The sequence below is a fragment of the Arvicola amphibius genome, chromosome 1 (assembly GCF_903992535.2).
Source record: "Arvicola amphibius chromosome 1, mArvAmp1.2, whole genome shotgun sequence".
Taxonomy (NCBI): domain Eukaryota; kingdom Metazoa; phylum Chordata; class Mammalia; order Rodentia; family Cricetidae; genus Arvicola; species Arvicola amphibius.
In genome coordinates, this window is record NC_052047.1 from 42,519,616 (window position 1) to 42,535,922 (window position 16,307).

The 16,307-nt window shown below is 39.0% G+C and overlaps 1 pseudogene; it reads right to left on the reverse strand.

The window, feature by feature from the left end:
• Window positions 1-4,729: 4,729 nt before the first annotated feature.
• On the reverse strand, window positions 4,730-13,903 carry LOC119808415 (annotated as a pseudogene).
• Window positions 13,904-16,307: the final 2,404 nt, after the last annotated feature.

The following is a 16,307-nucleotide window of genomic DNA, read 5'->3' on the forward strand; positions in this document are numbered from 1 at the left end:
TCATATCCTCATATCCCAGTCCTTTAAAGTATACATAAATTCACTTGCAAATATTTTTGGCAAGTGTACTTGAAGAGTTATGCTAGGACTGATTAAAAAAATACACAGCAATATGGGCAAAATGATGAGATAATTTGAAAAAAATGTTTCCAGGGTGATTGATACACAAATTAAATTATATTTTATTGATTAAAAATTATTGAGAGACATAAATTTATCAATTGAATTACAAAGCGAACCAGTGTTCCCATTAAATGATTCAATGAGTGTTGAGGATGGTGGAAAGGCATGTGAAGCTGCAATGATCTATATGCTTGCAGACTGATAAATTTACCTTCCTACTTCACAGAAAGTGAATTATTTAATGCCCTCCACAGCAATATTACATTTCTAACAGTAATTGGGATAAAGGTCTTCTCTCAGCACCAATGTAAAATATACTCTCTAACAAATATTTGGGAAAAAAAAAAAACAGTCCTTGAAACAATAGTTAAGTATCCTGATTGATTTGTTAATCAGGGACAACATAGAATGCTGCATCCTAACAGATAAACAGTATTCAGAGTTTTGGAGTACTGTTTATGTGCAAGCTGAACTTGGTAATTTCATTAATTAAAATTACATTAACACATCAATCCAGTTTCATAAAACAGGAGTTCATATAGATTATAAGAGCTAGTGTGGATGAAAAATAAGAAGTTCATAGGATTTTTAAAGAAATCACAATTTGTTCAGGGGACTATAAATTAAGTAAAATTGATGAAAAAGAAATATTGTAAAATTTTATGATGATCTGGCTGTGGTAGAATTATCATGATAATAATCAATACTGCCCTAGATAATCTCTGTAGGTAGGGGTGACAAGAGGAGGGATTCCAATACATTTTAATGTCCTAAACTAAGAAAATAAGAGGTGCGTAGCGCTGTTAGAGGGTAAAACTCAGGATTGTCAAGTGCCCAGCTGCGAGAATGAGGCTCATTTGTGCTAGATTGAGTCACTCTAATCTGAAAACATCCAAGTGGAAAATATCCAGTAGAAAATGGGTGCATACATGGCAAAGGTTTTGAATAAATCTTTTGACAGATGCGAAATTGTGGTGGCTCACTTGTGAGTCAGGAAACACAATAGAGTCTCAGAATGTTGTCAAACTTGAATCCAAAAATGACCCGACAGCCTGGTAAATTTAAGAAAGAATATCATTTTTTAAATGAGATGAATTTCATATTTACAAAATACAGAGTATTTTATTATAAATGCTATGTTTTCATATTTTACAAACCTGAACTCTAGTTTCAATCTGATAATAAATCAAACAAACAAATAAAATTAGATTTTACCAAGTCTGGTAAATACAGCTTTCCATTTACTGTTACCCAAGGGAGTATGAGTACTGGATTTTTTAATTAGTAAACTAAAATATCACCATCTAAAAACCCTCTGAAATTTTCCTATTGCTAGGAAAGCTTTGGGAGGCATGGACAGAATTTGAGAATGATTTAGTGTACTGTAAGTTGGTTGAACAGTATTTTTCTCTTCAATTGCCAGTTTGTTTATCCTTTCATCTACAAATATATTTATACAACAAATTCATTCTGATCACCAATTTCTGTCCAACACTCTGATAGTTATTGTTTATTACACTGCATCAAATCACCAATGTTTTATCCCATTTTCTGCTAACATTTGCATTGGGTCTAGTAGTTGATACAGCTGGGTTTTGTCTAATAACCTGTAATTCTGCATTGCTGAAGCAATAGTCTTAGTTTTAAACAGAAAATCCACCTAGAAGTCCATGTGGTCAGTTCCGCAGTCAGTGTGAGTGTGTTCTCTGAAGATGGTGTGCTCTTCCTGCTTTTATCTTGAGTCTCACAAAGCCACTGTGAGGCTGTTTGTAGTAGTAATACATAAACACGATAGCTATGACTCTAAATCATCAGTTAGGTAACTTCTGCTTTATACACACACCACTCCCTTCCTCTTTTCTGTTGGTGACATTCACAAAATTAGCAGGAGTAAAGAACAGCTTACAACTCATTACCAAATCCAGTGATTAGATCTCTTTCTTTTATAATCCTAAATCAGCCAGGCAGTGATGGCGTAGGCCTTCAATTCCAGCACTCAGGAGGGAGAGGCAGGTGGATCTTTTTGAGTTCAAGGCCAGCCTGGTCTACAGAGTGAGTTCCAGAACAGTCAGGACTGTTCCACAGAGAAACCCTGTCTCAACCCCTACACCCCAAAAAATCCTAAAGCAAATTTACTTTAAGTTGCTATTAACCCTTAATTTTTAGAATATCTAATAAATGATTGAGCCATGAAACATGCTTGGGGAGCAACACCGTCTACTGGTAAGAAGTCATGTGAATATGATCTGTCATATAATGGAGTCTATGTTTCCAGTTGTTGTCGTTGTTGTTGTTGTTGTTGTTGTTGTTTTGAGAGTGTTTCAAAATCACAGAGAATAATCTACCCGAAAAAAAAAAAAGCAAGAAGACTTTAGAAAAATAAAGGAAGCTGTGTAAAATCATCAAAATATCATTTAGGAACAAACATAATTTAGCTTACTGGGATGTGGGACTTTCAATGTATTTTCAGTTGAGTGTATGCACTTGATTTCCTATATTTAAAGTAGTTGAAGGTGTAAACTACACCTCTGAGAGTAGTTTGGCTAGCTTCAACTAACATCTGCAAGTCTACAATGACATAGCAGTTTGGTACTATCTTAGCAACTCCTCTTTCTTTTTTTTAACACAAGAAATTTTCCTTAATAACTTAGTTGCTAGGTGAAGAGAAAAATAACATGCAAACATAAAGAAGAATTCTCGTAAATAATGTTTAATATGTCAAGGAAACATATTGTGGAAATATTTTTTTTTCCTTGAGATTTAGTAGTCTCAAGGAAGGGAAGCATTCTTGGACTGAATGAAAGATAAGACAAAGGAATACATAAATGGAAAATGTTTACATTTTAAGCATACTGTTTGATATTTCAAGGTGTCCCAGATATTTCCACTAGCTCTCTTTGGATGACCAGAATTTGGTAGTCTGATTGTGTTGTCAACGTAACAAACACACCCATGGTTCCCTCAGCAAGTATCATAAATGCTCACATCACATGAGTTTTGGTGCCTAACTTCCAAAACAAAACAAAAAAAACATTAGCATACACTGGTATTAACACTTAGGGGTTCTGTTTTTTACTGTTGTTATTTTTATTTTATAATGCACATCTTTTAAAATCATAATGATTTTTACAAGCGTGGAATAGAATCCAACAAGAACTGGAGCACTTACTCAAAATGTCTCACTTGCCAGCTCATCCTTTCCTCTGATGGAGCACTGTTTGTTTGTTTTTATCTTTGATGAATATGGGTTGGCTGTGTTCAATATTTTATTGTCATTCTTTACTTTCCCTCCCCAAAATCTTGAATTTTATTTTCCTGCACTAATGATCATTGCTTTGTAATACAGTGTCATCACAAAAAGGGGTCTTGTAACAATATAAATACAGCAAAAAACACAGGCTTCTAGCAGATTTACATTTTTTTTTGTAGAATTGTTTTAATTTCCAATGAATTACTAAATAAGTGACTCTAACATTAATCCACTAAATAAGCATTGAAAACCAAGTAAGAAGTGGAAAGAAATAGACAGAGACTTTTGAATACATAAGATTTTTACATTGTAAAAATTAATAAAAGACTAAAGCAGATAGATTTCTCCAGAATTAGTAGAATTAGATAATACATTCAAATGGGAAGTAAGCTAACATGGTGGCAAGAAATGACTTGAAGAAACTAGAAATAGCTTTCTCAATTTGGCTAGTGATTATAATATTTTGGGTGTATGTGTGTGTGAATACACATGTATTTGCTACTGAAATTGAAGTACATTGATGGTGGGTGTTAGTCACGAAGGCTGGGAAAGAGATCCCAAATGATTGCTAATACTCTCTTAATATCTTTAACAAATTCTTTGTTGCTTTGCTTTTCTTAAACTGAATTTTGTGAAAAGCACTGCCAGGTTGTTAAGAATTATGGTGCCTTTGAGTTGAGCGTTTGCGCAGATGACTGTTGTGCAGTTGTAGCTCTAAGCCTTCCCATAAAGAGCAGGTGTGGGAAGGATCACAAGACTGAAAATAAATAGCACCAACTGATACACATTAGGTGATAAGGGATGCACATGTGTTCCACATTACCTGGTCGTCTCTGTTATGCAGAGAACTAGTTATTAAAATGTCAGTCTGACAATTTAATCTCCAAATTTTATCAGACAAAAATGATTAACCATTTTCCATGCCCCTGATACTAAGGAATAACTTATTTGAGGGTCATGAATCAGTGTATGTAATGGAATTTCAGTTGAGAAGTGCTACCTGATGTTCAACATGGGAAATCCACTTTCAAATTCATTCAAGTGGTAGTGACCGGCTTTTCTTTCCTAACCATTATTGGCAAGAAGCCTTAGTTCATTATCGTTATCTCTTAAAAATGGCTTACCTCTGTAGTCTGTGTATCTTCACAAGATATTAAATGTTTTGAGTCTCAGCTTCACCATCACAGGCTGAGTGCCACTGGAGGAAAACTGAGGGGGTCAAGAAGTGCCTTCAACATGGAGGACCAATCATAATGGATTCGAAGCTGCATGACCCATTGTTTGAGTACTTGCTCAAAATAAGGAGTATCAGGGCAACATCGGTCACCCTTGAACACCCTTGCATGGCTTCCGGCCCTACTGCCACCTGCAGGGCACATAGCTGACCAGGACAACTTCACTGGAGCTCCAGACTCCACAGAGATGGGATATGCTCAGAAGTGCTCAAGCACATCCAAAATGGACTGGAATCACAGAAGTTGAATCTGGCACTTCATTCAGTAATCCTTCCTCATTCAGTAACAAATGCAGGTTCTTAGTCTTGCTCTGGAAGTTGAAAGTGAGGACATATTCACGTTTGTCTCACTGTGACTGTGACGTACCAGGAAGATACCATGGGAACCAGTGTCTCCTTCTAGCATTAACAGAGCAGCCTTGAGTAGAGAGAGCATGCCATGGAACCAAGAATATCCAGAGAAGGGTTGATCCACCTCAGTGCCTTCTGACTCCCGCTGGAACAGAAATGACCCTGTGGCTGCTTTTGGAGTATCCAGGGGAGGGGAGGGGCCAGAAAGGGGATGAACTGTCTCTGCTGGGGGCCCCTCTTCAATGGGCATGCGAGGGAGCAATTCTGGAAGAAAGAGTTCCATTGAGTTAAAGTGTGAGGCAGCAATGGAGGCAGAACTAGGGAAGAAGGACGCTGACATCTCTGTGACAGGTGGTCATACTCTTACTGGGTTCCAGCAGCAGATCCTAGCTGGGCAGACTCTGAAAAATTCAGGCAAGGCAACTCCAGGATGTCTGTGTTATCCTTTGTGAGAAAGGAGGTCCCAGAAGTGTAGTGTGAAGCGGCGGGGCTGCGTCCCACCACCCGCCACCTGGCTAGCTTTACCCAAAATAATTACACGGAAACTGTATTCTTTTAAACAATGCCTGGCCAATGGTTTCAGCCTCTTAAGCTCAGGGATCTTTTTGAAAAAAAAAAAAAAAAAGAGGGATAATTGGATGATGGGATAATAGATTTGTAATTGTGAGTTACTGTTTTTAGACAAATAATTTGGTATCAATTCTTGTATATTGATAAAAAGTTAAATTATATTGACTATTGTATGCATGCATGTTTCTACCTCTGTTTAAAACATTTATGTATTGATATATATTGTATGTATTTACCATATTGCATTGTATATTTGTACATTGTTTATATTTGGAGGTCATTGTCCTCATTTATTGCACAGTTGTTTATTGTCTTAGTCTTTACGTTAGATAGGTATTGAGAATTATATAGATTAGTAGTCATCTATGTTTGTCATTTATAATTAGACTAATCAGGTTCGTTAGATAAATAGAGATTATACTCAGAATAGATAGATAATCTTCAACCTCTTCAAAGAGCTGTAGAAAATGGCCTTTAATTTAACTCAGAGTTTCATGGTAGACAAATAATTTGGTAGTGAGACACAATTGCTCCTGGCAACACCAATCTATTCCCGAGAGAATGTTGAGCACCAAAGACACTCCACGTGGAGCCTTTCTTCTTGGCAGAACTGGCCTTTGGGCAAAGAAATGCCCATACCTCAACCACTGACAGATACAGAGCATCCTTAAATGGATAAAACAGGACTGTCATATCTTGCCAAGACAGGGTAAGATAGTTCTGAAAAGTTTCTTGCCTTTGAAAATGGTATGTCAGTTACGTTAGGCCTTAGCCAAAGTTGGTTGCTTCAATGCTGCAAACGTGACTTTGGGTGATTGTCCAGGTAGCTAGTTGTCTCTGTGATTTGCTACATGTTTTAGAAGTTGTTTGAATGCACTTCCTAATTACTCAGGTAACTTTATTTTCCTTCTCAGATCTTCGATGGGGTTGAAGACTATATAAATGTAGTTACTTTCCTCTCATGACTTGGCCAAGTTATTTATTATACAAGACTTAAGCTAGTTGGAATAGGATATCTGTGCTTATTGTATATAATTTCATAGTAGGTTTAGAACTCTCTTACTTAAACAAAAGGGGGAGGTGTTGCGGGAGCTCCTTCTGCTCCTTTAGCCAATAGCCGCTGAGATACCAGCCCATTGGGGCGTGGTCTCTCTTTTTAAAAATGCGGCCACTTCCCTCCGCTCGCTCTCTGGCTTCCGGCTCCGCTTCTGACGACTAGGCTCCCTTCCTGATTGCGCAGAGGGCTGTTGTCTGGGACGGTGATCTGTAAGTTTTTTCCCCTTTAAATAAATAACCATTCTATTAATCATAATTCCAAACTGGTGTGGGATTGTTTGTGATTTACACCATCACAGAAGCCAGGGGCAGGGCCATGGGATGGGGGCTGATAGCAGGGCAGGTTCCCGGGCTTAGGTACTCCTGGATGTCAGACACCCAGGCCTTCACATGGCTGCATCGGCCAAAGCGCGGGCCAGAGGGGCGGCTCAAGACCCCGCGGGAGCCGGGGCGGGCATGTGCGGCCAGGCGCACTGGGGCTACGCTCTGGGCGGCCGTGGCTGCCGCCCGGACGAGTATAAGCGGCGCTACAGCAGTGCCTTCCCGCCGCAGCTGCGTGCCCAGATGCGCGACCTGGCACGGGGCATGTTCATCTTCGGCTACGACAACTACATGGCGCCCACATGGATAACTGAATCCGCAGAAAGCTTGAGAAAGCTTGGGAAAGAATAGAGTAAAGCTCTATTTTTCGGGTCTGGCAAGCAAGCACTCTCATCTAAGAGAGGCTTCCTGACTCAGCTTCAGCTGCAAAACATTGCAGCTCTTTTAAGAGGTCCTGCTACGAAACACTTAAATGCTGTTAATGAAAATTAACTGCATGCTTTTCGGTTTTCAGCCGTAGCAGGAAAAAAGCTGTGCTTTTTAAAAATGCCAGCTTTCTGGGCTGTCCTGCCAGGGCAAACTCTGACTCTTTCAAGCAGGCGGTCCTGACTATGGAGCTTTTGACTGTTGTTTAACACTGTTGCAGCTTGCTTGCTGGCAGGGACCTTGAAACACTGTAGAATTATGGCAATGAATGTGGCTCTGGCCGATATCTCAGCCATAAGGCCAGAATCAGAAAGCTAAGGAATGAGCTGGATCTAGCTGTCAAAGTCAGACAGATCTCTGTGAGTTCAAGGTGTGGTATCATACGCCTTTAATCCCAGCACTTGGGAAGCAAAGGCAAGTGGATCTCTGGGAGTTCAACTTCATCAGTTGTCTCCAGAATGTACTCGGAAGGACATTATACCTTAACCTCAAATGTGTTCTCCATCATGCTTCTCTAGGGCCGTGGCTGTGCGAACATCAGGGCACCCTGACTTCTCTTAGGACTGGAGAGGGAGGCAGAGTGGGGGGAGTGGGAGGGAAATAGGAGAAGGGGAGTAGGTGGAAATTTTTAATGAATAAATTTTTAAAAAAAGAGAGAAAAACAGAGGGTAAGGAGGACCCAAAAAGTGAGCAAAAGGAAAAGGTCCATCCACATTGGCACCAGTTGTTTTGGTTTTATTGCTGCTGCCTGTTATGCAACCCCCCATTTCGCAGATAGCGTGGGGTGAGATGAGGCAGAGGCAACAACACAGACTCAGAGAGAGAGATTCCAACACAGAAGCTCTTTATTGTAAATAGGTATGTGGTTTTGTGAGGTTAGGGAAATTAAGCTACTGCGGGAACATTTTTCGTTGATTCTTTTGAAATTTGCGGTTGCTGCTGGCATGCTGTGATTGTCTAGCAGTACGTGTCATTAGTTACGTTGCTTTTGGTTGTTTTGAACAATTTTGCTTATTTGTTGTTAGTTAGCATGCACTTACTTGTGCTTGCACTATTGCCCTGCTGCACATATATACTGTCTCTTGTAACCTAATCACAAAGCTACCATATCATCACCAATGTCAATGGTCATAAAGTTTAAACTTAGTTCAAAATTAGAGGAAGTTACAGCTTAGCGAATAATTTAAGCAATGTATACTAATAAATAATAAAACAAAAAGTAAGATAAAATGAAAAGAATAGTGAATCTTGACCTCAGAAGTATAAGTGGAATACATTATTATCATTTTTAAAAGAGTGAGTTGAATTTTCAAATATTATTTTGTAGGGTTAAAGGGTCAAATGGTGTTATCCTCATATCCTGTTAGTGAGATTTTGTTACATAATAAAATCAACATCATCCTTTGCAACACTGGAGGACAGAGGTTGACATCATGACAGCTGGGCAAGAAATGGAGAGAGTATGGGGAGAGTCTACTGGAATTAGAAGGCATTTGTGGAATGATGTGGAAACCCAATGCAGTGGAAACTTCCTGGAATCTACAAGATTGACCCTAAAGAGGACTCCTAGTAATAACAGATATGGAATCTGAACCAATCATGTTCCTTAACCAGGCAAGTCGTCCAGTGGTGTGACTGGGACACCAGCCCAGCCCCAAAACCTTGACTTAAAAATCTGCCCTGCCCACAAGATGTTCTGGGGCAAGGCTATAAACTAGTGTGAGTGGCCAACCAAGCCTGGTTTAATTTGAGGCCCACACCACCAGAGGGTGCCTATGCCTGACACTGCTGGGAGGGTCAAGAACTAGAGTCTGGATAACTAAAGGTCACAATGTAGATTCTACATGTATCAAGGGAGTCATTTAGCCATTCCTCCCAACATTACATGGTATTGACAATTCTATTGGTTACCCTCTCCAACCTGACAATAAGGGCTTACTGTTGAAGACACTACATAATTAAGGCAATAAGCATAAAGAAAATGAGTTGGTGCCTAACTAGAATCAATACCCGTACTGATTATCATTCATAATGCTGAAGGGTGTGATGTATGCTAATAAAGAAGGAAATCGCAGCTACAAACCATGAGACCTAAATAGTGACCTGCTTGCAAGGTATAGAAGTGCTATAGTGGTAGGAATATGATTCGGGTATTTGACGTTATTTTCAAAAATGAGATTCAAAGTCAACTTCATGAAATGGAACTCTTACATGATTCTACTAAGGTGGCTGTAACCTGAGACTAGATAGGTCATAGGTCCTAGAAAAATCTACTCCTGTAGTCTGCTAAGGCAATGGTACTCAACCTTGTTAATGCTACAAAGGCATATGTTGTGGTAATACTCAACCATACAATTATTTTTGTTGTTCTCTCATAACTATAATTTTGTTACTGTTATGAATCATTGTCTAAATATCTTATATGTTGGATATCTGATGTGTGACCCTATAAAAGGATCATTAGACTCTCAAGGGGGTTGTAATCTACAGGTCAAGAATTGCTTTGTTAAGTAAACACAATAGTAATTCCTAATGACATATCGCTATACCCATAAATCAATGCACCACTCAACTCTTACCATAGGAACTTTAACTTGCCATAGATTATAAATGACACAAAGTCCCACAATAAAACGTTGTGCAGAAAGTGAGAGAGTTTGGACTTATAACTGAGCAGAGTGTTTTTATCAAACACCTCCACTGGAGGTTCAAAGATTTATGTGGGTGAGGAGCTGGAAAGATTGGATGAGTCAGAGAGGGTAGATTACTCCAAGTAGACTGTATCTTCCAGATAAAATGGAGCTGATACCCATATGAATTCATAGATGCTGTGTCAACTTGCACAGGATCTGCAGAAATTCAAGCCAGACATATCTTAATAGGGAGAATGGGAAATATACCTAAATCTCCCACCCCTAACCAGGAAGCTATATGTTACTGATACCTTATATAGGAGGTAAAAATTTGCTTTCTTCAATTGAATGATACTAGGTATATCAAACACAAAGCTGCCTCATGCACAGTAGTAGGATATCATGTTCTTTGTGAATATTTTGATTTTGTGTTAGTTTATTATTTTTGGTCTTTCTGGTATTTTTTGGTGTTTTGTTTTAACCTTTGTTTGAGAAAAAGAATACAAAGGTAAATGGGTAGTGATGGGAGAAGATCAGAGAAGAGCTGGGGAAAAGGTAATGGATCAAAAGAGTCAATAAATACTATGATTGCCATATTTTGTATTTAAACAGGTTATTATATTTAGAGTAAATTTATAGCATTCATGATGTATGTTATCTCACTTTGTTATTGTTATGCTCTCTTGGTATAGAAAAATTAAGTGTTAATTGCTGGAACTTGCAAATACAGTTGGTAGAAAAATCCAGATTTGAAATTTTACTTTTAGTTAATGAACTTCAAAATTCTTAAGATAAATTTTTATATAATTAAATTTTCTTTTCATTTTACATTCCAATTCCAATTCCCCTTCCCTCCCCTTCTCCTGCCTCCTACCTCCCTGTCCCATTCCCTATCCACTCCTCAGAGGGGAAAAGGCCTCCCTTGGGGAGTCAACAAAGTCAACCAAAGTTGAGGCAGGACCAAGTACCTCCTCACTGAATCATGTTGGGCAAGGTATCCCAGCATAGTTAATGGACTCCATAAAGTCAGCTCATGCACTGGGATAATTTCTGGCCCTACTGCGCTCTATCCTCCACCCCAAAACTTACCAAGTCACATAGCCATCACCCACAGAAGACCTAGTTAGGTACCATGAAAGTTCTCCAGGTGTCAGACAAGAGTTCATGAGCTACTGCTAGCTGAAGTTGGCTGTCTCTGAGGTTTTCCCTATCATAATCTTCACCGCCGCCCCCTTGCTCATATGTTCTCTCCTCCCTCTCTTCAACTGAACTCTAGGAGTTAGGAGTTCAGTTCAGTGCCTGGCTATGAATCACTGCATCTTCTGTTAGTTACTGAACATAGATTCTATGATGGGAGTTAAGGTGTTCACCAGTCTGATTACAAGGGACAGTCTGTTCAGGCATCCTCTTCACTCATGCTAGCAGTCTTAGCTGGAGTCATCCTAGTGGATTCCTGGAAATTTCCCTAACACCAGATTTTTCCCTAATCCCACAATAGCTCCTGCTCCCCTCTATCAGAACATCTCTTTCACTGTTCTCCCTCGCTGTCCTTCCTCCAATTTGCCTGTCTTGATCCTTTATATTCCCCTTTTCCATCCCCTCCTATTTTTCTTAAAATTTTATATATATATATATATATATATATATATATATATATGATTCGTGTTTATATATAAAGTACTTGTGAAGTGCTTGTATTGCAAACAGTTAAAGATCTGGTGTGCTGAACATATACACGTGAAAACAATATCTTTGACATCAGTCTATGATGACATGCAATGTATCTTTTATGAGTTAAATTTTGGGTCTTCTGATACAAAATAGTCAAGATGCTCATGTCTTTGATCTTCCGTGTATAAGAATTTTCTCTTTTGCTACAGTTAGCTTAGAAAGTTTTTTCTATGGCCAGATACTCCAATGTCTGTGGCTAATAACATATTCAAACTGGCAAACAGAAAAAAATCAAGCAAATAAAAATATCGTCATATGTAGTAAAATTATTGTACGTAAATAAAAGTTTTATTTCCATAATTACATAGGTTCTCTAAAGTACAATTCTAGGAACTCTCCATCAGTAAGATTCTTTTTCCCACATTCCTTCAATAAAATGGCAAGCGATGGTCATAATCATGCTTGTAATATTTTCTGTAAACATAAAAGTGCTCTTCCCATTATCTGCAGCAATAAAATTGTATACAATATAATTTTAGCATCTGTTTTTATTTAATTGTGAATTTAGAAAACTACTCAGTAATATATCACATGTATAACTTCATTAAAACTGATTTAATTATAAAAATGTCATTTCTCATCTATGAAATGAACCTTACTTCCAGTGCAACAGTTCTGTGTATTTTTTTTTTCTGCAAATGAATAAAGGTGACAGTCAAATAAAAGAACCTACTGAATTTGATGGCTATCTCATAAAGAGTGTATATAACACCTATAAAGTCTATGGTGGAAAGTAAATTATTTACTGTGAGAAGCTTGAGTGTGAAATCATTTATATGTCACTAAGGGATATGCACACAGCAGAGCCAGAAATAGCATGAGAATCACATTTCTTTGTATTTTTATACTCTTTCGATTTCACCATAAAGCATTCAGTCTCTGGGATTTCAAACAATCAAAGCACACAAGCACACAATCAAAATGTCTATCAGAAACTTTCTGGGGCATAATTGCTGAAGAGATTTCTAGGGCATTTAAAAATTTAATTGTGCTTTTCTTTGTTCTTTAAAGAATATATTGAGTTTTCTGCAACTTCTAGTGTATTTAAAAGTGTATTATCAGTCTCCTTTTACTATGTGGAATATGAAATATACATATTAAATATCACTTGGTTCCACGGAGAGTACAATGAGATCAATGTGCAGAAAAACAGAAAGATCATATACCTAGGAAATGCCATAGACTAATTAAAATTAAGCCACTTTAATAACACTCCAAAAAAATTGACTCACACTATAGTGAGTATTCTGACAAAAAATAATTTTGACAACTAGATTACTTCTCTGAAAGCATGTTGCTCAATTATTGATTTTTTAAAGCCACCAACTTGAGATTTCTTGAAACAAAGAAACATCTTTATAATTTGGGAATCTGATTTTTTTTGTAGAGCTTGGTAGAGGATCCAGAAGATATTAAAATGAATATACTTTCTTATCACTTCCTTATATCCCTCCCTATTGTCGTCAAATTCATGGCTTATTTTTTCATTCATTGTTTTTGCTTTCATGTATGCACTTATATATACAAATGTATTCCTAAATAAAACCTGTTGAGTCCGTGTAATACTACTTGTATGTATGTTTTCCTGTTATAACAATGCTTATGCTTTCTTTCTTGTCTTATAACAAACTACACGTGTCACATGATTGTTGTTGCCTATGATTTTCTTAGGAGACAACAATGTAAAACTGAAACTTAAAATGATAAGCTCACCTTCAATGGGTATTTAATTTCCCATTCACAGTGACATTCATATTTTGAGGGCATAGGTCTGGATGGGGAAGTGGAGTGGACATGGGAATAGGAGATATCAGGTACAAGGAGGATGAATGCAATGAGTCAATAACTTCTGACTTACAATTTGCCCTGGCTACAAGAATGCTGGAACAAAGGTGGCACAGAAATTATGGGACTGACCATCCAATGACTGGTTGAGTTTGAGACCCGTACTATGAGGGGAGCCCACCCCCTGACACTGCATGAAGTTCCAGGATCCAGAGGCTGGACAGTCCAAAAATCTAGGATAGAACTAAATGTGACTAGCAAAAGGGAAAAAAATTAAATAAAATGAATCCTAATGATGTTCTGCTATACTCACTGATTGTCATTGTGCCTAGCCCGATGGTCATCTCTGCCTAGCCCAGTTGTCATCAGAGAGGCTTCACTAGCAACTGATGTAAACAGAAGCAGAGACCCATAGTCAATCATTAGATAAACCTTGTGAAATCCTGTTTAATAGGGGGAGGAAGGGAAGGATTATAGGAGCCAGAGGGGTCAGGCACACCACAAGAAAATACACAGAATCAACTACTCATAGGAGCTCACAGACTAAACCACCATCCAGAGACTTTGCTGACCTAGACCCTCTGCACATATGCTACAATTGTGTAGCTTGATCTTCTTGTGGGAATCATAACAGAGTTTCTGACACTGCTACTTGATTTTGGAATCCTTTTCTCTTACTTGATTGCCTTGTCTAGTCTTAATAGGAGAGGATATGTCTAGTCTTACTTTAGCTTCATATGCTGTGCCTGGGAGTCCCATATTTTTCTGAAGAGAAAAGAGATGAAGTGGGTTGGGGGTATGAAGAGGGAAAATCAAGGGGAGGGACTGGGAGGAAAGGCAAGAAGGAGGAGAAATTTTGGTTGGATTGGGAATTAATTAATTGACTAATTAATTGATAATAAAAATTATAAACTCTAAATTTCCACCAAAATCATCATACTAATTTGTAAGCACACAATATAAACAGTAAGATATCAACCTCTTTTGCAATATGTAATATAACACCAACCATAATTATCAATATCACAGGTACATTCGTAGTTTGTCTTGTGTATCATGAATTCTTCCCAAGTCTAGGAAATTTGGTGCTTTCCCTTCTACTCTGTTTCGAAACAATTTTCAAGTTGCTCAGTTACAAAGTAGTAAAATCCCAATTGTGTATCAGTAGAAGTTTTAGGTCAGAAAGTAATTATTTGACCAACTCTTTTGTCTTTTCAAAGAAATAATGGAAGAAGCCTACCTGCCCCTTTTTACTCTGCTTTACAAAGAGGTCGCTACAAGTCAGTTTGGTTACTCTTCTGACTGACTGCCCATTGCTCATTGCTCGTAAGGGGTACTTTTGCTGCCCTGTAGAAGTTTCTTTTTTTTTTTTTCTCATGGTTTATTTATTTTTATATTTAAAAATTTCCATCTCCTTCCCTCCTCCTCCCCCCTCCCTCCGCTCCTCCTTCCCCTTCCCTCCCCTCCTTCTCCCCCTTCCCTACCCTTCCCTCCACCCATACCTCCCCTCCCTCCCTCTCAAGGCCAAGGAGCCATCAGGGTTCCCCACTCTATGCTAAGTCCAAGGTCCTCCCAACTCCCCCCAGGTCCAGGAAGGTTATTGACCAAGCTGAGAAGGCTCCCACAGAGCCCGTCCATGCAGAAGAATCAGAGCCCAGCGCCATTGTCCTTTGCTTCTCAGTCAGCCCCCACTGTTGGCCACATTCAGAGAGACGGGTTTGGTCGCATGATCCATCAGTCCCATTCCAACTGGAGTTGGTGATCTCCCTTTAGTTCTGTCCCACCGTCTCCATGAGTGAACGCACCCCTCACGTTCCTGACTTTCTCCCTCATGTTCTCGCTCCTTCTGCTCCTCATCAGGACCTTGGGAGCTCAGTCCAGTGCTCCAATGTGGGGCTCAGTCACCTTCCCCATCTGTCGCGAGCTGGAGGTTCCCTCACAGTCCTGACTTTCTTTCTCATGTTCTCTCTCCTTCTGTTCCTCATCAGGACCTTGGGAGCTCAGTCCGGTGCTCCAATGTGGGGCTCTGTCATTTTCTTCATCTATCGTCAGGTGGAGGTTCTATGGTGATATGCAAGAAATTCATCAGTATGGCTATAGGAACTGGCCTTTTCAGGCTCCTTCTCCTCAGCTGCCCAAGGAACTAACTGGGGGCGTCTCCCTGGAAACCTGGGAACCCCTCTAGGGTCAAGTCTCTTGACAACCCTCAGGTAGCTCCTTAAATTAAGATATATGCTTCCCTACTCCCATATCCACCCTTCCTATATCCCAAGCACCCCATTCCTCCGAGCTCCCCCCATTCTCTGCTTCACACTTTTCTCTCCCCATCTTCCCTTGGCCCAGTCTCGCCCAACCCTCAAGTTCCCAATTTTGCCTGGCGATCGTGTCTACTTCCAATATCCAGGAGGATTACTATATCTTTTTTTGGGAGTTCACCTTCTTATTATCTTCTCAAGGATCCCAAATTTATAGGCTCGATGTCCTTTAATTATGGCTAGAAACCGATTATGAGTGAGTACATCCCATGTTCATCTAAACTTCCCCAACCTAAAGAAGGATGTTCCTATGAAGGTACAAGAAGCCTACAGAACACCAAATAGACTGGATCAATAGAAGTTTCTTTTAAAAAAATGTTTTATTTGGTTTAATTATTAACAAAAGCATTCCACAGGAAAGATACTCAAAATAGTTTCTTTTTTTTTCTTTTTTTTCTCATTTTTTTATTAAAGATTTCCATCTCCTCCCCTCCTCCTCCCCCTTCCCTCCCCTCCCTTCCACCCATACCCCCACTCCACCCCTCTCCAAAGACAAAGAGCCAAACCGGACT